Below are 22,903 nucleotides of genomic sequence, written 5' to 3'. Positions count from 1 at the left end.
TCCTTCCTAAGCTTAGCCTTTTATTTGTCCTTTCACTTCCTGTAGTTAATCACAACAATCAATCCTTTGAATTGTGAGATATGCCTGCATTTAAAATAAACATTTACCATAAATTAAAGGTATCTTATATTATCAGACTTGTTATTATAAAGCATGCTCTAGTTAAGGAGTTATTGATACTTTAAGTGCAAAATGGTGATATAAAACCTTGATAAAAATGCACTTTTAAGTACTAATCACACCCCCCCAAATAGCTTATTACTAGTCCCTAGTAATTAAAGTGTTAAAATACAAAAACAATTTGCAAGTTCCACAAAGCAAGGCATTCATCATTCAACTTCCATTAATCTATCCAAGTAAACAAACTCTCATTAAATTTATATATATCTGCTTCATACTGTTGAAACAAGATATTAATAAACCTTCTTTTTTTATGTGCCCAATGTATGAAAACATAGATGATGGGGCTTTTATTAGAAGAAAACATTATTTTGTTCTAATGTTTAAGGTTAACTTCCTTGGGTTTGGATTATTATCTTTTTCTCTTTTTTTTTCTCTTTTTTTATATTTTTTATATACATATAACTTAAAAGACAATGCATCTTTAACCTATGTAATGAGCTTTCAGCTAATGACTCCCAGACCAGTTGGTCTTAGGGCATTAGGTGTTGAGACACCCCTTCGAGCTTAATAACTCGGGTTGCAGATACTGATATGTAGATAGTGCAATGTTTGATTTCCTTAAGCTTTTCTCATCAACCCATATAACAAGCGTTGGGCCAATAGCTCCCAAGTCAGTTGACTTTAGGGTATTAGATGTTAAAACACCCCTTCGAGATTAATTACTTAGGTTAGGAAGGCTATGAAACCAACCTTATCCATATTTTTATTTATTTACATTTATTATCATTGTTTTTATTTTTTTTCCTGCAAATTATATACTATCCCTTTCCTTTGGTTGTTACCTTTAACAAAATAATATAAATAATGTAATAATTGAATATGCAACCCACAATCATATGTTAAAGTGTATGTGTGAAAATGAAGGTTTAAGAATATTTGTTAAATGAGTATATGAGCAGTAGCAATTAATAATAATGAGAGAGTTTATATACCTGAATATTTCAAGAAGTATTCTGATAGACCTTTAACAATGCTTACAAAGATGCGTCTCAAGAGTTACTTTAACAAAAGAACTCCTTGACTCTCCCATCTTAGTAACAACAGTTTTGCAAATAGAAAACATAATTAGTTAATTTTTTTTTTTAAGTATCAACTACTACCCTTCCCCCCCCAACCAAAACGTGATATTGTCCTCAATGTCCCAAGGTAGAAAGATAGAGTATAGAAGACATCACCTAAAACAACGAACACTGATAAACTTGAAACACACTTAAACAAATATAAAAAATAACAAAACAAAATAATAAAACAAAAAGACACAAGGTTTCACAAACGACGACTCAAATCTAATCTAAGCTTTTTACGACTTTCCATATTTGACCAATTTATGTGACTCATGGAGGGATCAATTACTAAGATGAAAGATTGTAGTTGGTCAATCAATTATTCATCAGTAACAGCAGAGATTATGATTCGTTATGTCGAAGATGTTAGAAATTCCTGTTCCACAGCTTGATCAAGAAAAGACAACAATGTATCATAAAAACCATTAACATTTAACAAACCTATAGGTTTATGGTGAATGTGAAGTTGGGTCTAAGAGAAAATATGAAAGATCTCTTCCAATGTACCCAGACCACCTAGTAAGGCAATGAAGGCATTAACATGTTTAAACATTGTATTCAGTTGATCAGACATTGTGGAGACCTGTAGTTCCTCTCCAACTGTGTTTCCAATGATGTCCCCTTTGGCTAAAGCTTTTGGAACGATACCCAAAACTTGACTGCCTCCTAAGAATGCAGTTGTTGACACACTCCCCATTAACCCAAGATTGTCTCCTCCATACACTAAATGAATCTTTCTTGTAGCTAATACCTGACCAAGATAATTTGCTGATTCTAAAAACTCTTTTTCTTTCCCAGGACTGGATCCACCAAAAACACAAATATTTCTTATTTGATGACTTGAGGAACCTACCATTTCTACAAACTTTGATAGTTGTTGAATGTGTAGGTTAAATAGAAATGAAGGGAAGGAAGAGAAGATTTTATAGATGAGAAATTGAAAATGCAATCATACCACCTATATGTAGGCCAACTAAAGTCTATCTCTATCTCTCTCTCTCTCTCTCTCTCTGAAGACATGTGTATGTAAAGGTTGAAAACATATATATGTACAAGTAGTTGTGATTGTGGCTCACATCTTCCCTTGGTTTTACTTCCATGAATGGCTTAAACATCCTCTATGGGTCGGGGATAGGCTTCCCGTCCAGTTTTCTTAAAAACTAGCGAATAGGGTCTTTTTTAGTCAAATTCCCAATACTATATCGAGCATGTTCTTTATGGAATTATGGCCGTAAATCATGAATTGTACAATGCACATCTCCATTAGGGTGCGTTTCAAGAGTCAATAAAAGATTATCTAAAGACTCTTTGCTCATGCCATCCTTAATGAACTGTATTTTATCTTCACGGTTTACAGATATCATTCCTAAAGAACGACATTTTGCATTACAAGTCCATCTAGCACATCTATGAAATGAACTGTATTTTAACAGACTTTTAGTCGTTTTACACGACGTTTTTTTTGCAAAAGTGCTTGTACCTGTTTCGGGCATGTATGAAATGAAAGAATTGGAGAACTCACATGATAATCAGACCTTTGCTTCAATTAGTCAGCGAATATCTTCAGAAATTCTAAAGTTCATTAACAATCTCAATCTTTCACACCTAGTACGGTAAATTTTTGCAATCGTATTTTAAGGCAAAGCGGGAAAATACTTTTTCAAATTTTCAAGAGTGGTGTCCATTTTTTTTTTTTAAGATGAGAAGTGGAAAAGAGATGTAAAGAAAAGAGAAGGACCAAGGAATTGAACAAATATATACATAGATATAAGATATTATGGGAAACTGAAAGAACTAGTTAAAAGTCATAGAGTACCGTTATCTGCCATTTGACCGGGGTAAGAGAAACTAGTAAAACAAAAGTCATACAAAAAAGAAACACAAAAACAATGTGAGAAAAAGAATCAATCTTTATATACAGGATCACCCAATTCAATAGAGTCATTTTCAACTGAAAAATTGTCAAACTAAACTTTCAAATGATGTTCATTTACCTTGAAAAAATTACCATTATTTGGATTCTCGATATCACAGGCCCCATATGGATACACATGTTTCCAAGAAATACATGGACCGCTCCATCTTGATCTTAGCTTTCCAAGAAATACATGGAGTCAAGAATTATAAAGCAAGACTTTTTGACCAACATTGAATGTTTTTCTCAGTATTTTATTGTCATGAAACTCTTTGATTCCTTCTTTATGAATTCTTGAATTTTCATATGCATCATTTCTTATTTCCTCAAGCTCTTTTATTTTTAATTTTTATAGCTGACTAGCATCATCAATATTTGAATTAAAAGCTTTAATAGCCCAATAAGCTTTATGTTCAAGTTCCACAAGCAAGTGACAAGGTTTTCCATAGACTAGTCTGTAAGGTGACATACCTAATGATGTTTTATAAGTAGTTCGATAAGCCCAAAGTGCATCATTAAGTCTTAAAGACTAATCTTTCATATTAAGGTTCACTGTTTTCTCCAAGATTTGTTTGATCTCCCTATTAGAAAGTTCTACTTGTCCACTTGTCTGAGGGTGATAAGGGGTGGCAACTTTGTGTGTGATTCCATATTTCTTCATCAAAGACTCAAATGACTTGTTGCAGAAATGTGTTCCACCATCACTTATCATGGCTCAAGGGATTCCAAATCGACTTAAAATATTTTCTTTCAAAAACTTTATCACTGTTTTGTGATTATTATTTCGTCTTGGAATTGCCTCTATCCATTTTGAAACATAATCTATTATGACTAATATGTACAAGAAACCAAATCATGGAGGAAATGGACCTATAAAATATATACAAAGATCTTAATGACAAGAATAGGATTTAAAAGCAACATATGACGTTTTGAAATAGATCCCAACTTTTGACAATTTTCACAAGTCTTCCAGAATGCATGTGAGTCCTTGAATAAGGTGGGCCAGTAAAATCCACTTTGTAAGATTTTTGCAGTTGTCTTTTTTGATGAAAAATGGCCCCTACATGCCTTAGAATGACAAAATTTAATGACACTACTTACCTCATTGTCAGGAATGCATCTTTGAAATATTTGATCAAGATAATATTTGAATACATAAGGGTCATCCAAATAAAAGTTCTTCACTTCGTTCAAGAACTTTCTTTTGTTTAGGGTACTCCAATGAGGTAGCAAATGTCCTGAAACAAAAAAAAATAACAATATTAGCAAATCAAGGTATTGTAGATATAGAAAATAAGGATTCATCAGGAAAGTAGTCATCGATTGATATGATGTCAGATCTCAAATCTGTTGTTAATCTTGACAAATAATCTACGACAACATTTTCAATGCCTTTATTATTTTTGATTGTGATATCAAATTCTTGAAGTAACAAAATTCATCGTACCAATCTAGCCTTAGAATCCTTTTTTGAAAGAAGATATTTGAAAGCTGCATGATCACTAAAAACAATAATAGGTGAGTCAACAAGATAAGACCTGAATTTTTCACATGCAAATACTACTGCAAGTAATTCTTTTTCAGTGGTGGTGTAATTCATTTGAGTACTATTTAAAGTTTTACTTGCATAGTAAATCACATAAGGTTTCTTATATTTTCTTTCTCCCAAAATAACACCCACAACATAATCACTAGCGTTACACATTATTTCAAAAGGTAATGACCAATCAGGAAGTTGAATGACAGGAGCAGAAGTAAGCAAGTTTTTAAGTTTAACAAAGGCTTTTTCACATTGTTCAATCCATTCAAAAACATTTTCCTTTGTTAGAAGGTTACACAATGGCTTAGATATGACACTAAAATCTTTGATGAACCTTTTATAAAAACCAGCATGTCCCAAAAATGATCTAACATCTTTAACAGATTTTGGTGTTGGCAAGTTGGCAATTAACTTGATTTTAGATTTGTCAACCTCAATTTCTTTCGATGAAATAATGTGACCAAGTACAATGTCATTTGTTACCATAAAATGACATTTTTTCCAATTTCACACAAGATTCTTCTCTTCACACCTGCTCAAAACCTTTTTTAAGTTAGTCAAACAATCATCAAATGAATCACCAAAAATAGAAAAATCATCCATAAAAATTTCAAGAAAACATTCAACCATATCACTAAATATGCTAAGCATGTATCTTTAAAATGTGGCTGGTGCATTACATAATCCAAAAGGCATTCTTCGATATGCAAAAGTACCAAATGGACATGTAAAAGTAGTCTTCTCTTGATCTTCTAATGCAATTTCAATTTGATTATAACCTGAATAACCATCTAGAAAACAATAAAATTCATGACCTGTAACTCTTTCTAGGATTTGACCCATGAAAGGTAAAGGGAAATGAACTTTTCTAGTCATTGAATTAAGTTTCCTATAGTCAATGCACATGCGCCACTCAGTAATAATCTTAGTTGGAATTAACTCATTTTTCTTATTTGTTATCACAGTGACTCCAGACTTCCTTGGTAGGACTTACCCATTTGCTGTCAGAAATAGGATAAATTATTCCATTATCTAAAAGCTTAATAACTTCATTCCTCACTACTTCTTTCATATTAAGATTAAGCCTTTGTGACATTTCTCTAGAGGGTTTAGCATTTTCCTTTAAATAAATCCTGTGTGTGCAAATCAAATGACTAATTCCTTTTATGTCTGCTATAGTCCATCATATTGCATTTTTGTGCATTTTCAGAGCTTGTAATAACTTACCTTCTTGATGTGCATTAGGTTTAAAAGAGATTATTACCAGAAAAGTTTCATTTTCTTCCAAAAATGAGTATTTGAAATTGAATGGTAATGGCTTCAAATCAGGTTTTGGTGGTTAAACACTTGAAGGTATAGACTCAATTGATCGTGGTGGTAATTCTTTAATTTATGATCTCCAATTACTTGCCTTTGATTCTTCTTAAAAATAAACCATTTGCAAATCTTCAGATTCATTAAACTCAATTTCATTGGAAGTAGTTTGAAATTGATCATAAACTAATTTTTTAATAAAATCCACTTCCTGTAAATCATTATTATCTCTAGGTTGCTTGCAAATGTTGAAAATATTCATCTCCAATGTCATGTTTCCAAATGATAACTTCATCAATCCATTCCTACAATTAATCAATACATTAGAAGTTGTAAGAAATTGATGTCCTAAAATAACAGGAATTGAATTACATGCTTCAACAGGTTGTGTATCCAAGATAATAAAATCCAAAAGATAAATGAATTTATCAACTTGTACTAACACATCTTCAACTATTCCTCTAGGCACTTTTACAGATCTATCGGCAAGTAAAAGAGTTAAAAAAGTTGGTTTTAACTCACCTAAATTAAGACTCTAAAAGACTGAATATGGAAGTAAATTCACACTAGCTCCAAGATCAAGTAAAGCTCTCTTAATTTTATGTTCTCCAATAAAGCAAGATATTGTAGGACAACCAGGGTCTTTATATTTCAAAGCATTATTGTTCTGAAGAATGTCACTTACTTGTTCGGCTAAAAAGACTTTCTTTTTTCACATTCAATTTTCTCTTCACAGTGCACAGATCTTTTAAAAATTTAGCATAAGAAGGTACCTATTTAATAGCATCTAACAAAGGTATATTGATCCTTACCTGTTTGAAAGTTTCAAAGATTTCAGAGTTGTGATTGACTTTCCTTTGTTTGGTCATGGTATGAGGAAATAGAAGTGATGGGGGACATCAGTCTTTTCTTTGCAATGTTCAGCTTTAACCTCTTCCTTACCCTCGGAGATTAACTCATCATCTTTCTCGTAAGGTTCAAGAGTGGGTTTTTCAATAATCTTACCACTGTAAAGAGTGATGATTGATTTGACTTGATCCATGTGATGGCTTCCAGAACTAATTGCATTTGCATTGTATTACCCCTTGGGATTTTGTTGTGGTTAAGATGGAAACTTACCTTTCTCTTGAAAACTGAGAGTAGATGTGAATTTTGCAAGAGCATCTTTTAGATATGCCATGGTTTGAGCATTTTGAGTGTTGATTGTCTCATGTTTTTCAATGAATGCATGCAATGTTTCCTCAATAACAAGTATACTTAAATAAGGAAATCTAACCAAGCCTCAAATGAAAAAAAAAAACAAAAAACAATTTCATCTCTTTATTTCATATTTACTTTATTAAAAAAAAACAAAATTAAAGTCTTGGGTCCTGCTTGAGGCAGGACCCAACTCTAATAGGTCCAACAAGACCTAACATCATTGGGTCCTGATGGAAGCTAGACCCAAAGCTATTGAATCCTGTTGCAATGACCTAGCAACATTTCTGATTTACAAATAGTAAAGACAACGACCCCCCAACGGGCCCTATAGTGTTGTCAACAGTGAGTTAGGACCCAACACTATTGATATTTTTTTTGAAGTGTTTTGAGTCTGGCTTATCAACCAACCCCAACAGTGTTGGGTCCGGCTACCAAAGCCAAACCCAGCGATTCTAATATCACCTCTATTGCTGCATTGCTCTCATCTTAATGGAAAAAGTCAAATGGACCACGCCCCCAGCCACAATTCTTGACTAAAAACACAAGAAAGGAACGCCCTCAGGGTACTACAGTGTTGTCCATAATTAATTGTATCTTGGTCCACACTGCATGTACAGTAGAAAATCCTCATACGTTTTAATATACAACAAAGTAATTATGCAAGTCCACAGTTAAATTGTCTCTTAGTCCACAATAAAAACACGTACAGTAAGTCCATAGTGAATTATCTCTTAATCTATAGTGCATTCATGTATAGTAAAAATCTAAACTAAAACTGGTTTTTTTATATAAAAAAAAAAATTGAAACCAGTTCAAACCGATCGGTTTTGGTTCGATTTGGTTATTTTCAGGAAAAAACTGGTTCAAACTAGTTTGGCTCGATTTTTCCCGGTTTGGCTCGGTTTTTTAGTTTGTCTTGGTTTTTTTCCGGTTTTTTTCAGTTTGGGTTTGGTTCGGTTTTTTTAGTTTTAGGCTTATAAAACCGAAACCGAACTGATTGGTTTTTTCAAAAACTCTTAATCGGTTTTTTTTTCATGGTTCGGTTTTTTCGGTTATTTTTTTTCAGTTTTTATGGTTTAATCGGTTTTTTGGTTTTTTTACTCACCCCTACTTAATCAATTTATATTGTGAAAAAAAGTGAATTAGACTAATCCATTTCAAAATTTAACTTCTATGCATGGAAATGGTAATGATATGCAAATAAAAATAATAATTGAAATTGTATCAAAATAAATTTTTTACTTTTTTCATATTAATATATTCATTATTTAAAATTATGTAAAAATATTAATTTCATATTTTTCAAATAAAAAACACTTTAAATATAAAAAAATCACAAGAATTATCAAACAAAACTTATTATGTAAAGTATCATCAGAATTAATAACCGATTGCATGTTATCTTTAAACGCTGTTTATTTATATTAATATTCTAAAAATTTAATTTAATAAAAAAATTACTATAAAAAAATTGATAAATATAAATAAAAATTTTGAGAGAATATTTCTGTCAGTAAATTATAGTGAATTTTACCAACAATAATATTCCCTTGATATATACCAGGAGAATTAAAAAAATAAAAAATTAAAACAAAGTCAAAAAGTATAATGACGTATCATTTATACTAATGGAATTATTGTTGGTAAAATTGGTTCGTAAACTCGTTGGTAAATTATTTATTTTTCCTTGTATGATTCATCATATCAACTACAAAGAAAATCATTGACTAAAAATTCTATTGATATTTTCTAAAGAATTCTAGAATTATTTACTTTTTAATTATATTGTTAGTTATTTTTTTTATATAGATAAAATTAATGACGGATTGAAATTCATCAAATAAGAATTTCTAAATATTTTTAATTAAATTGAATCCTTCAAAAAGGGAAAGCAACCAGAATCTCTTTCCCTCTCTCTATTTTGGTTTCTCCCCATCACAGCTCGGCCGGGGCTGCACCATCTCTCTTCTCCCTGGTGACAGGAGGTCCTGCCAGCAAGTTTCACCGTGCTCCTCCTGACCGCGTCCATTGTCTCCTTAGTCGTGAACAGCAGTAGCAACGCCATCTCTGCTGCACCGTGGCCTGCACCAGTAAACAACCAGCAACGAGCCAATCCACCATCCCAGCTGTAGCCTCCTCCACTGTAACTCCCTTCCATCTAGTCTAGACCATCAAAGCCTCTTTCACCATAGCTCCTTCCTCCCAGAGCAGCAATAGCAGTGGCAGCACGGCAGCCGAACACTCTCTCAGCCTCCATTGAAGCAACGTCTGGAAGTTCTTCCTCACGCGAGCAACCCTGTCTCCACTGTGACCAGAAAGTTGGATTCTCAGACTGTGACCAACAGCTCCATTCCCCTTCCATAACGGCGAGGAGCAGCAGAAACCAGAAAGGAAAAGGGGAGAGAATAGAGAAAAAGAAAAACAGAGAGGAGGAAAAGAAGAAGAACAGAGAGACAGAGAGAAAACTGGAGACCAGAACAAGTGAAGATAAGAAAAAACAGAAAAAGAGAACATTGGTTAACCAGCCCTCCCTCGTCATCTTCTCCGTCTTCAAGCAGCGACTCCAGGTATGCTCTTTCTTCTCTTGACCCGCTCTTTGCAACTTTTAATTCTCAATACACAGTGCAGTGCGAAGGTAATTATAATTAACTTTGCATTGTGCAGCACGCCTGCGTGAATAATTCACACATGCATGCTGCTTCGACCAGGCTTGGCCAACTGGTTTAGCCCAGCTTCAGCCTATAGATCCAGTCTAATTTACAAAAAAAAAACAAAAGGTACAAAAAATAGTTTTTTTTTTTAAATCCATACTTTACAGATTTATTCATTAGTGTCAGAGTCAAGAATACCGTACTTTTTAGGTTACGTAATATTTACTAACGTCAAAGTTGGATAAATATTTATAGGTGAATTTTCACTGACACTGTTGCGATGTCGCGGTCGCACAAATTAATTACCCTAGTTTCAAACACAACACACAAGATAGTATAGAGCAAGCAAGGGATCGATCCCACGAGGAAGATTTAGTTCAGATTTTTATGCTATACGTTATGCAGTTTGAGGGGGTTTGGATGTTATCTAGGTTAAAGCAAAAGAAAAATGAAATTTAATAAAACCAGAAAATTATCAAGAGAACAAACCTTGGTCGCAATCACACATCCACCTGTAGAAATCATAACTGATCCTTGAAACGAAACTCCAGTTTATATTCTGAATTTTTATCTTTTCTTAACGTTGGTTAATTAACGGATCCGCCGTATAACTAACCCTAACCAACAAATAATCACAGTGTTCGCACTAATGATTTAATCCAATGGCAGCCTTAAGATCTAGATAAATTCATTAATCTTAACAACTAAGTTGTCTGCTTATGTTGCTTTGATCGAATGTTCTCCCTAAGATTAATAACGTAGATTCGCTACAATTATTAAACTCAGTTGCTTCACAAGTTCATATACCACAACTCCGGTTTTAATATCAAACTTAGCAATAAATTGTCTACAATAATAACTTAGAGTCCGCTCTAGCAATTAAAATAAACAATCATAGGAAAAATAAGCATAAGAGAACAAGCATATTCATAATATAAACTGAAAAGAAAAGGTAAAATAGATCTCACAGTTCTTGAAATCCGAAGGTTTCCGTGTCCTTACAACCAAGAAAATGAGTTTAGCCTTGCATGTTCGTTGAACAACTAATCAAAAAGATGGAAGAATGCATGATTTAGGATTTCTTAGAGTAGGGGGGCATTTTTCTCCTCTTGGGTGGCTGCCCCCCTTCTCTTCTCTCATTCTTTTTATATGCTAGGAAACCCTAATCTCTATTTTTACAAAATAGTCCTCCCTTAAGTAGACAATTTACATTTAAGTAGTTCAATAACTATTTTCCTAAAAACGAAGAAATCGCTTTGCATGAAATCTTCAAGCTTTCACTTAGAGGAGCTACATTGCTGAAATAAAAACTTGGATATCAATTTAGATGCTTCGGAATGTAATTTGGACTCGTTTCTTCACGAAACCTGTTTGCTGGCAAAATTCAGTTGTCATCTTTGAAAAATCATATCTCCCTCATATGACATTGTTTTTAGCTGCAATTTGGAGCGTTTATAGACCTTTGAGTCAGGAATCCAAAACAATTGAGTTTGCATCAATTGGACTTTTTTAGCTCTAGATATTCAAGTTGGAATGACTGAAGGTCAACATTAGCAGATTACGATATTTGACTTTGAAAACTGCGATTTTCATGCTCTTTCTTATTTTATTGTCTTGCCTTAGATTTTCAAAAAGGTATGGATGTTAGCTTTTTAATGCCACTAGAATCACTTGATTTCGACCTTTAGAGCTCACGTTCTGCACAAAACATCGACTGAACGTCAAATCTGCCAATTACCTTCAATTTACTCATTTTTGCATCTTTCATCCAAAAGTGCCTTCAAAACATAAAACAAAGAATATCAAGGCATTTTATATATAAAACATAGGCAAAACACTAGTTAAATGTGGGTGAAACTATCGAATAATATGGTTGCATCAAACACCAAAGTTAGGAATATTATAAAAAGACTATAAAAGCGAAACAAAAACAAACCTTTAGTAATTTAAGACAAAACCATCAATGCAATCTACTTTAGGCATGACATTTAAGGGTGATAATATCTTTCCTTTTACATAATCAATCCCATACTATATAATCTCTATTGACTAGTTAGGGTTCCTAATGACCATACTACTAGGTGACAACTCCTTGAAGTAGTCCTTCCCCCAAAAAAATAAGATTTCAGACATTTGTTCCTTTTTCCATCAAGAAATTTTTAATTGGTCGCCGCAAAGTTTGGGTGTGATAAAATGATGACTCCGCAAGGGAATTTAGGACTAGACTTTGCTTTTTGTCTTCTTATTGCTAAAATGTTTGTCGTGTTGTTCTTTTTTTTTGTGTTTATCAATTTTTATTTTATTTATTAGTTCTTATTTTGCTCTTTTTACTGTTTTAGAATGCGAAGTTATTCATGTTTATCATGCATATCCAACTCCCATGTGATTGTTTGCTCAACAGTGGTTGATATTTCAAACTAATATTATTCATGGCCTATATCTTAAAGCTGCATGTAAACCGCATCTTGACCTTTCAAGGATGATCACTAAGCACGCGAAAGACCCTTTACGACTAGATAACAAAACTACCTCGATGCATTTAATGACTAGAACCTACCCTTTAGGTTAATCCCTATGTAATTTCATTGAGATAAGCTTAACATGTAAGCATCCTTATTAGAAGGCTTTCGAGTGACATAATGGTCGCTATTCGTGAGATAACAACTCTTAAGTATGGACTCAAGTCTAAATCCTTGCAAATGACTAAGGGAGACTTCCCTAGACTGGATGTCAGTGAGATACTGCTACTCAAAGACATTCAATGCATAATAAATGACACCAACCGATTGTTCTCGCTCACCAAGTATCAAGTAGACGAGACGGAATTTGCCATGAAATATGGAAGGATTTTGCACCTTCTAAAAGTATCAGTGTTACCATCAGCCATAAAAAGCTTTGATCCATTTTTAGGATCTCGATTACTGTCTTTTCACATTTTGAAATATCAATAAGACATCTAACATTAAAGAATACAGTGTGTTGACTGAATTCCCCAAGGATGCCCCTAAAGTATACTTTCGCCAGAAAATCGATGACACTATGGATGAGCTTGCTAACCTGTTGGAGATCCCTCAGTTAAACTCGTATAGAGATAATACAGTTAAACTCTGGGGGTTTGGGATGGAAACGACTAGAAGAGCTGCTGATTGTCAAGAAAGCTAATCTGGGTGCTAAAATAGTTAAATAAAGAATATTGGCCTTGGGAGTATTTGGGTTAGTTTTGTGTCCTTCTACTACAAGAATTATCAGTCTGGAAGCTATTAATTTGTTTATAGAGTATGAAAAGATCAAGATCAACCTCTTTGCTGTGATTTTGGCCGAAACCTTTATATCTCTTAATCATTGCAAGAGAATTGGTAAAGTTTCAACGAGATGTTATGTCTCATTATTGTTTATCTTATTAGTAAGCCATGTAGAAACTAAGATGCCAGTATTCAAAAAAATTTGGTGGTTCAACCAAAAGTCACTCGAGCTGTTCATATCAAACGAGTGGGAGAATTTTTCTAAAGATGATTGGAAGGTAAAATTGTAAAGATTTTCATTAAGCATTTTCAATTGGAGCGCTCCTTGGATGAGGAATATGAAAAACCTAATGAGTTGTGGGAAAAAGCCTTAGGTACGATTAATTGGAGTAACAAGGTACGTCAGTTACGCACTCGCTCTACTTGCAATTTGTTGGGGTCTAAAACAGAGCCGCTGTGCAGCTGCTAGAAAGCATTGGGTAGGATTGGAAATCTTTGTTGCTAATAAAAAAAAGGAAAATAGAGCAAGAAATCCCATGGTTAGCAAAAAATATCCAAAATGGTGTTGTCGCGGTGAGCGTTGTGATGTCGTCGTCGACGATGAGGTTTTATCATGCCTCTTAATTAGGTGTGGTGTTGGAAACCTTTTTGGATTTAATCATAAAATTATGATTAATATTTAGGAGTCGCCACCTAATATTATGGTCACTATGAACTTATGGTGTGTGAAAGTCTAGGTTAAGGACTGGTTGTGTAAAGAAAAGACACATCACCCCTAGTACACCCTATCTAAGGTAAGTTGCATTATTGTTTGATTGTTTTTCTAGCTCAGGCTTTTATTTTTTGGACTCATCTACGGTTCAAGATAGATTTCTTTTCATGAAAGAGTCATTACCTTATCGGGTTAAATCCTAACTGTTCTAAAGTCTGAACATTAACATCGCATTTTCTACACCTTGTATCTTTAATACCTAAGGGTGTATCATATCTTGTAGTTTTACACCCTACGAGTCATTAAAGTCTACATTTAAACCCTAAAAAAAATTGTAAAAGGGTTTTTGATATTTTGGTCAAACTTTAATGGATAATTATAAAACTGATTACAATATCCATTTTGCATTTTAAAACATGAGAAAGATGCAAATTTTTGATTTTATGAAGATATGCTTGGAACAATTTTAGGATTTGACCATATGCATGAAAACAAAACAAAAAATTTAAATAGAAATTAATTTAAAATTTTTTAGATTTGTTTAAAAAATTTTGAAAAACTTTTAGAAAATGTACTGAGAAAACCAGGAATTAAGTAAAACTGGTAGAAAAACATACAAGAAAATCATAATTTTTTTAAAAAGGATTTTTTTATTTTTTTTATTTTTTTAAGAAATGTATATATTAATATTATATTATATTAATTAAATAGTATTAAAATATATGGGCTGGGCCGAGCCCAGGAAACTTGGGCTGGGCTAATCTTAGCCCAACAGATCTTTTTTCCTTCTTTTTTAGGCCGGGTCGATTCCGACCCATATAGTTGGGTTTGGCCAGAACTGGCCCAGCCCAACGTCCACTGCATGAATAGTGGGCATGAGTTATAATTCACACCCATTGTTCATGCGTGAGCAGTTGATGTGAATTGTAATTCACGTCTACTATTCATGTTGTGAACAGAGATAGTGAAAGAGGAGGAGGAGGAGGAGAAAGGGAATATGAGAAAGCTAATTGGTGCGGTGGCAGTCTGATCTTGGAGGATGACGTACGGCTAGTGGCGGTGTTGATAGAGAGTTTGGCTGCCGGAGTTGTTGATTCTCACATTGGCGAAGATGTTGCTACCATGGTCGTGAAAATAAGAAAAAACCAAAACATAGGAGAACATTGGTTAACCAACCCTCCATCATCATCATTTTCGTCTTCAAACCTCGACTCCAGTTATGTTATTACCCTGCTTTTTGCAACTTTCACTTCTCAATACACAATGCAAAGGTAATTATAATTACATTCACACTATACAACACGCATACGTGAATAATTCATGCATGTATGCATGCTGCTTTGCCCAGTCGGGTCACTAGTTTGGGCCAGTAACCAGGTTTGGTCAACTGGGTCCAGCCTAATTTTAAAAAAATAAAACGTAAAAAAAATAGTTTCCCTTTCTTTAAAATAATTTTAATCTAATTTTCACATATTTATTTACTAACGCCAGAGTCAGGAATACTGTTTTTTTTTTTGTTACGCAATATTTACTAACGTCAAAGTTGGAAATATTCATAAGCGAATATTCACCAACACCAGAGTTAGGATATTATAGGAAGACCATAAAACCAAAACAAAAACAAACCTTTAGCAATTTAAGACAAAGCCACCAATGCAGCCTACCTCAAGCAGGACATTTAAGGGGTGATAATATCTTATCTTTTATGTAATCAGTCTCATATCATAGAATCTTTGTTCACCAGTTAAGGTTTCTAGTTACCATAATAGTAAGTGGTGACTCCTTGAATTAGACCTTCCCCCCAAAGAACAAAATACCAGATATATGTTCTTTTTTCCATCAAGAAATTTTTAATTGGTCACCGCGATGTTCGGGTGTGACATCGACGATATTTGTTTAAAGCCTCTCAATGTGATGTGTGTGCAACTTGTTGGAGCATCTATCTCCAAAGAAATGACTGATCTCTGTAAATGCATCCCATATCCCCTTTAACAATAAATCACGATAAGTCAATGGAATAAGTGTTTGCATAAACATGTGGCAATCATGGCTCTTTATTCCATATAATCTGCATTCCCCTTTGGCAATAAATTAACTAACCTTGATATGTTTAACACACATGTCTATCGGAAAAACGCAGACTCTTAAGCCATTAGTAGACTAGGAGTTGCAAATTCTTCTCTAAGGCGAAGCTTGCTTTAGGCTTTGCAACCCGTAACCTATCAAAAACCAACTCTGTTTTTTAACGGTGATAAAACAACGTTATATCCATTGTAGCCTTAATGTTGTCCTTTGTCTTCCCCTTTACATTCATATTTGTGTTGAAAATGTTCTCAAACATGTTACTTTCTATGTGCATGATATCATGGTTATGGTTGGTCTTTTGATAAGGGAGTTCCTAGAAAATACTTCGCTTTACCAAGTTGTAAGTCAAACCAAAATCAAGAAACTTCTTCTTACAAGATTGGAAACCAAACACAATGTCACCGTACTCTAACACCATGTCATGCAATTCTTCAACATAAAAACACGGGGGTGTAACATCTTTTTCAACTTTACTAACAAAAAAGTCTTTTTTCTTGTTTCTGTACCTATGATCTGTTGGCAAGAAACACTGGTGGTGGTAAAAAAAGAATGACGTTTTAGCCTTGTTTATTAGCATTAATGCCTTGTTGTTTTCCATGAATATGGACATGTTATTTTTTCATGCGTGCTCCAACCAGAAATCATTCCATAAGCTGAAAAATCATTGATAGTCCAAATCAAAGCTGCCCTCATACGAAAATTTTGCTTTCTCGATACATCATAAGTCAAAGCCTGGAGGACCAAAACTGCATCAACTCATCAATCAACGATCGAAGATAAACATCTATATTTTGGTCTGGACTAATAAGACCGGGTATGACCATAGATAAAACACATGAACTCTATCCTTATACACATCCCCAATGGAGTAACAAATGACCCGAATGGATTGAATCTATTTGTACACAACTCAAGATGCATATTACTTGATTGAGCTGAAAAGTAAGGATGCACACTGTTAAAGTGTTTCCATGCTTCGTTGTTAGAAGGATGCACCATCACTCCATCCACCGCATCATGTGATTGGTGTTATATCACGTGCTCAGTAGTCTTTGATGGCATGAATAACCTTTGCAATCTAGGTGTGATTGAGAAGTATCTAAGTTTTTTATAGGCTACAAAAGTCTTTTGTATGTCAGTTCTGGGTTTGTAACGAGAATACCCACATGTCATGCACTCGGTCATCTCAGTATTTTGAAGTTAGTACAACATGCAAAAGTTTGGATACATGTTAATTTTCTAGTATCCTAAACCAAGGGGTTTCATCATGAATTTAGCAACATATAAGTTCTCTTGTAACCTGTTTCCTTAAGGTAAAATGCTTCTCGCCCATTCGACAATTCTGTCATAACCGGCCTCACTCAACCTATAATCCGACTTGATGGTTAACACATGTGCAACGACCGATAATTAATGTGATTTGTGCAACCATCTCATAATGGTTCATCATAATTTTTTAAAAGATAAAAAAAACATGGTTGCATCTGCATTAAGTTCTTCTTCTATGATTGAACACTGACTGATATTATCTTGATTCATTCTCATTGCATCCATAACCATATTCATGTAAGGATTATTGTTGTCATTTACAACTCCATGCACGTTGCTAGCATTAGAAGTTGACCCAACCATCCTTTCTACCATGTTCTTGTTATGAACAAATAGTTCTGTATGTGCATACCAACATAGGTGATCCTCCATGAACCCTTTTATGTAGAAGATACATCATTACAACATCTGGATGAACTTTTTATTTTTACACATCTTTCATGGATACCTAATACCGCCTCCACTAATATTTTTCAAAATAGATATTGTGAAATTAATAAAACTCTAAACCCCATTATAATAATTCATCATCCGCAATTCTTAGGATGAATCTCAAAACATCTATAAATGATTATCCATGACTTCTATTGAACTTTTATAAAATAATAATGACAAGGTTATCCTTAGATTAACATGCATCAAAGTCATTAAAATTATTCAAAAGCTTATGATGATCTAGGAGTTGAATTATATATTCTTTGAACCTTATTTTTTTTAATTAAACCATTTTTAATAAAATTATGAAATCAAGTGAAACAATATTAAGTATGTAAAGAATAGAAAATAATTAAGAATAATCAAATATGATATGGTACATGAAAACAAAATATATTATGTTTTTTTAAAAACAACTATCATGTTTAGATATCACTCCCAGGATAGAGACTTTCTAAATTCAGTCTAAATCAAATTGGTACCAAATTAAAAAAAAGATTGCTATAAAAAATATATAAAATTCTAGTTGAGTATTGTTTATACGTACGGGAGTTATTAATACTTTGTTCAAACATAATAAAAACTATATGAATAAATATAATTATAAAGACAACGATAACATAAAACGAGATTATTTTAATATAGTTAATTTACTAAACAACTTAATATTCAATAACTCAAATCTTCTTAAATGGCATATATATATATAAACCTTCTCTCTCTACTAACAGAGAGAGAGAGAGAGAGAGAGAGCAAAAACATATTTTTCACTGCGATGGTGCGAGAATCTATCGCTTTCTTCCCATGATCGAACGAAATAGAGCACAGGCCTCGATGATCGACCATATGATATAAACTTGTTGGAATGTATCATATAGTTTGTACGAGAAAACTATTAAATGATTCAAAATCGAAGCTCTATTTATTGATAAGATGTACGTAGAAACAAATGCCAGACGAGACCGATAGACCTTTGAAAGATCTATACATCTCATAAAATAATTGAAAATCTTATTATTTTCTTTCTTGTAGAGATATCGTGCGAAACAAGGGAGAGAACGCTCGATGGTCTCTGCAGCCCCACTTGAAGCAGAAAGGTTTGACTTTTCTTTCTTTCAATATATGGTGCCTGGACCCCTCAAAGAACGTTACCCACTTATTCAAGAAAAAACAAAGAAAGTTGTGAGACAAGAGAGATTCTTTCTTTCAAAATATATGGTGCGTGGACCCTTGAAAAAAACATTAGCACTTATTCAAGAAAAAAAAAAATGTGAGACAAGAGAGATTATATATATATATATATATATATATATATATAAGTAAAATGTCTTGTTGAAAGCATTATAGCTTTTATTATAAAATAATATGAATTATTAAAGTGTTTTTCTTTTTTTTTTCCTAGAACATATGATTTTTTTTTTTTTTTTTTTTTTTTTTGTTTTTTATGCTTTTTTTAATAATTATTTTTATTTTTATTTTTTAATATTGAAATTGTTGAGAATTTAGCTTCATAATTTTATTTTTTCTCATTTTTTATTTCTATGAGTTTAGTGTGGTTTTTCGAGTTTGTCAAAGTAACTCAGGTTACTCCAGTTTATGAATTTGATAGGTTTTTTTAATTGAACTTAACTTTTTTATAGTCTATTTTGTTTTTTCATATTGTTAAAAAAATAGTTTTAGAGAAAAAAAAAATTATTAAAATTCATGAAGTAACAAAAATTAAAGATGTGAGGATAATCACTATTCACCCAACACATATTGCATTGCGGATTATAAGAGTAATCCACAATATTTTGCTTTTTTTTCTTCTTTTTTTTTTTTTAATTTTTACAATGATATTTTTTTAATCCAAATTTTTTTTTTGTCGATTTCATCTTTTCAAATTGAATTATTGAGAATCTCAATTTGCTTCGTAATTTGCTTCTTTTTAGTTTGCCTTTATATGAGATTAGTGTGGTTTACGGGTTTGTCAAGGTAATTTAGGTTGCCCCGGTTTACGAGTTTGGTGGGTTATCTTTTTTTTTTCCTCTTTTTTAATTGAAATTGAATTTTTTAGTCTATTTTTTTCTCATATAATTAAAAAAATATAGTTTTAGAAAAAAATCATGTTATTAAACATTATAAAATAACAAAAAATTAAAAAGGTGTGAGGAAACCACTGTTCACTCACACACATTGCACTATGAATGACATCAGTAATCTATAGTGTTTTTCTTTCTTTCTTTCTTTTCTTTTTGTTTTTGAGTTTTTGTTATGGTTTTATTTTAAAAAAAAAAATTTATCGATTTTATCTTTTGATATTGGGATGATTGAGAATTTGGCTTCATATTTTGTTTCTTTTTATTTTACATTTTTATAAGGTTAGTATGGTTTGCGGGTTTGCTAGGGTAACTTGGGTTGCTTTAGTTCATGATTTTGGTGGATTATCTTTTTTTTAAATTGAACTTGATTTTTTTATCATCTATTTTATTCTCATAAAGTTAACAAAATAGTTTCAGAAAAAAGTTATATTATTAAATTTTATAAAGTCCATGTACCTATTTACAGGTTTGACTGGTTGATTTGGTTGACTTGGTTCGCGGGTCTGGCATGTTGAACTTTTTTTAATTAGTTTTTTTTTCATCCTTAAATGTTGGTAAAAGAATAAAGAAAATATTGTAGAAGAATGACTCAACCCTTTAATGTTGGATTCTATGTATTTATAGTCATTATACAAAGCCATGCAAATTTGCAATTAGTTATACAATAGCATATCACTTACCTAATTTATAGCCTAGACGTCAGCTAAGAGATACATTCAAATGCCTAAATTATAGCTATACAATCTGTTACAATCTGTCAATATCTTGTATCCTATAAGTTGGGTTAATTAAGAATTCAATTTCATATTTGGTTTTGTTTCGTCTTTTATGAGGTTATTGTGATCTAAAAAAACACATTTGTATTGGGTTGGTGTTTGATTTCACAATCATCTATTTTTGTTATCATATAGTTAAATAAAAAATAGTTTTGAAAAAAAAAAATTTATAATCCTGGTGGAGTCTATAACCCAGTTCACAAGTTTGACATATTAGTTTAGCTTAAGATTATCCAACTTGCTTTCAAACCTCTTTTAAACATTCATTATCAATTATCTATGTATATATAAATTTATACACATTAATTTATGAAAATTACAACTCGGCAATAAAATTGATAAAAATTAAAACGGACCCGTTAAACAAGCCATTATTTATTTCATCACAACACACCTAAATCGATAATTCAACATAAGTTTCAACAATTTACAAACAAATATAATTTTACAAAAAATAAAACAAACCATAACAAGTACAAAATTATAAATCCATACTGCAAGTTTGTTTGAGAAAAAAAACAATAAAACAAGTAAATACCCAAACAAAATACATATACTAAAAAACTTTCAATAATAAAATTGACATTTTAAAATTATGTTAAAATTAAATGTGTGTGTGTGTGTACTAAAAATAAAAAAAAAAAAATCCGCAATAAATCAGAACACGGATGATGTGACTAAAAAAAATTAAAGAATGATGAGTTGTGCTGAGATGAGGGTGGAGTTTTTTTTTTTTTAGGGGGGCTGGTTGTTTGTAGTAGGGGAGTTTGTTTAGATGCGGGGGGAAGAAGAAAGAGAAATAAGGGAGGGGGGATCGATAGTCAGGGTATTAAATATTATCGATGGAATTGCAGACAAAATGATTATGTTTGTAACTCTGTCAGTGATTTTTTCTGTGTATTAGACACGTCATTGTATGGATATCTTGGTTTGAATCCCATTATAATTTCATCGGTAAAATCATCTACAAAAATTTCTACATCATTGCATTGCTTTATTTTTTTTAATTTTTTATATTTTATCTGTGATTCCTTGGTATATATTGACGAAATATTTTTTATCTGTATATACTAACAGTTTTAGCAAGGAAAAAATTTGGTTGGTAAATATAACTACAAAAAAATAAAAAATAAAAAAAATCATCGGCAATTCCATTTATATTCGTTCAATTTCTTAGTTTAGTCTCTTCATGAGTGTCAATATATTTGTATTTTAACAAATTATTTTTTCTCATTTATTAAAAACTGTTAACACAATGCTAAGTCTCTCTTGCTACGTAGTATGCGGATAAGAAAAGACAAAATGTAAACCTTTGATAGCGAGTTGAAAAAAGAAAAAATATGAATTTTTAAAAACTAAATACTTTGAATTACAACTTTTTTAATTTAGATTTATTATAAATTTTTTTTATTAAAACTAATTAAAATTCCATGTGATCTTCAATATTTTTAGGTACATAAGATACAAAAGAAGTAAAAAAAAAAAAATCTTTTATACTTAGACTAACCTGCATCAAAGTCATTAAAATTATTCAAAAGCTTATGATGATATAGGAGTTGAATTATATATTCTTTGAACCCTTATTGTTTTTCAATTAAACCATTTTTAATAAAATTATGAAATCAAGTGATACAATATTATTTATGTTAAGAATAAAAAATAATTAAGAATTTAAATATGATATGGTACGTGAAAATAAAATATATTATGTTTTTGTTTAAAAACTATCATGTTTAGATATCACTCCTAGGATAGACTTTCTAAATTCAGTCTCAATCAAACTTGATACCAAATTAAACAAAGATTACTATAAAAACTATATAAAATTCTAGTTGAGTATTGTTTATAAGTACGGGATTTATTAATATTTTGTTCAAACATAATAAAAACTATATGAATAAATATAATTATAAAGACAACGATAACATAAAAACGAGATTATTTTAATATAGTTTATTTACTAAACAACTTATTATTAAATAACTCAAATCTTCTTTATATATATATATATATATATATATATATATATATAAACCTTCTCTCTCTACCAACAGAGAGAGAGAGCAAAAACATATTTTTCACTGCGATGGTGCCAAGATCTATCGCATCCTTCCCATGATCGAACGAGATAGAGCACAGGCCTCGATGATCGACCATATAATATAAACTTGTTGGAATATATTATATAGTTTGTACGAGAAAACTATTAAATGATTCAAAATCGAAGCTCTATTTATTGAAAAGATGTGCGTAGAAAGAAATGCCAGACGAGACCGATAGACCTTTGAAAGATCTATATATCTCATAAAAGATTGAAGATTTTATTATTTTATTTCTTGTAGATATATAGTGCGAAACAAGGGAGAGAACGCT

The 22,903-nt window shown here is 31.9% G+C and overlaps 1 pseudogene; it reads right to left on the bottom strand.

Annotated features, from left to right (window-relative positions):
• Positions 1-3,275: 3,275 nt before the first annotated feature.
• Positions 3,276-22,903, bottom strand: part of LOC140955400 (uncharacterized) — a 92,715-nt pseudogene continuing 73,087 nt past the window's right edge.

Source organism: Populus alba, chromosome 3, assembly GCF_005239225.2.
Source record: "Populus alba chromosome 3, ASM523922v2, whole genome shotgun sequence".
Lineage (NCBI taxonomy): Eukaryota > Viridiplantae > Streptophyta > Magnoliopsida > Malpighiales > Salicaceae > Populus > Populus alba.
This window is presented reverse-complemented; position numbering and strand designations above follow the sequence as displayed.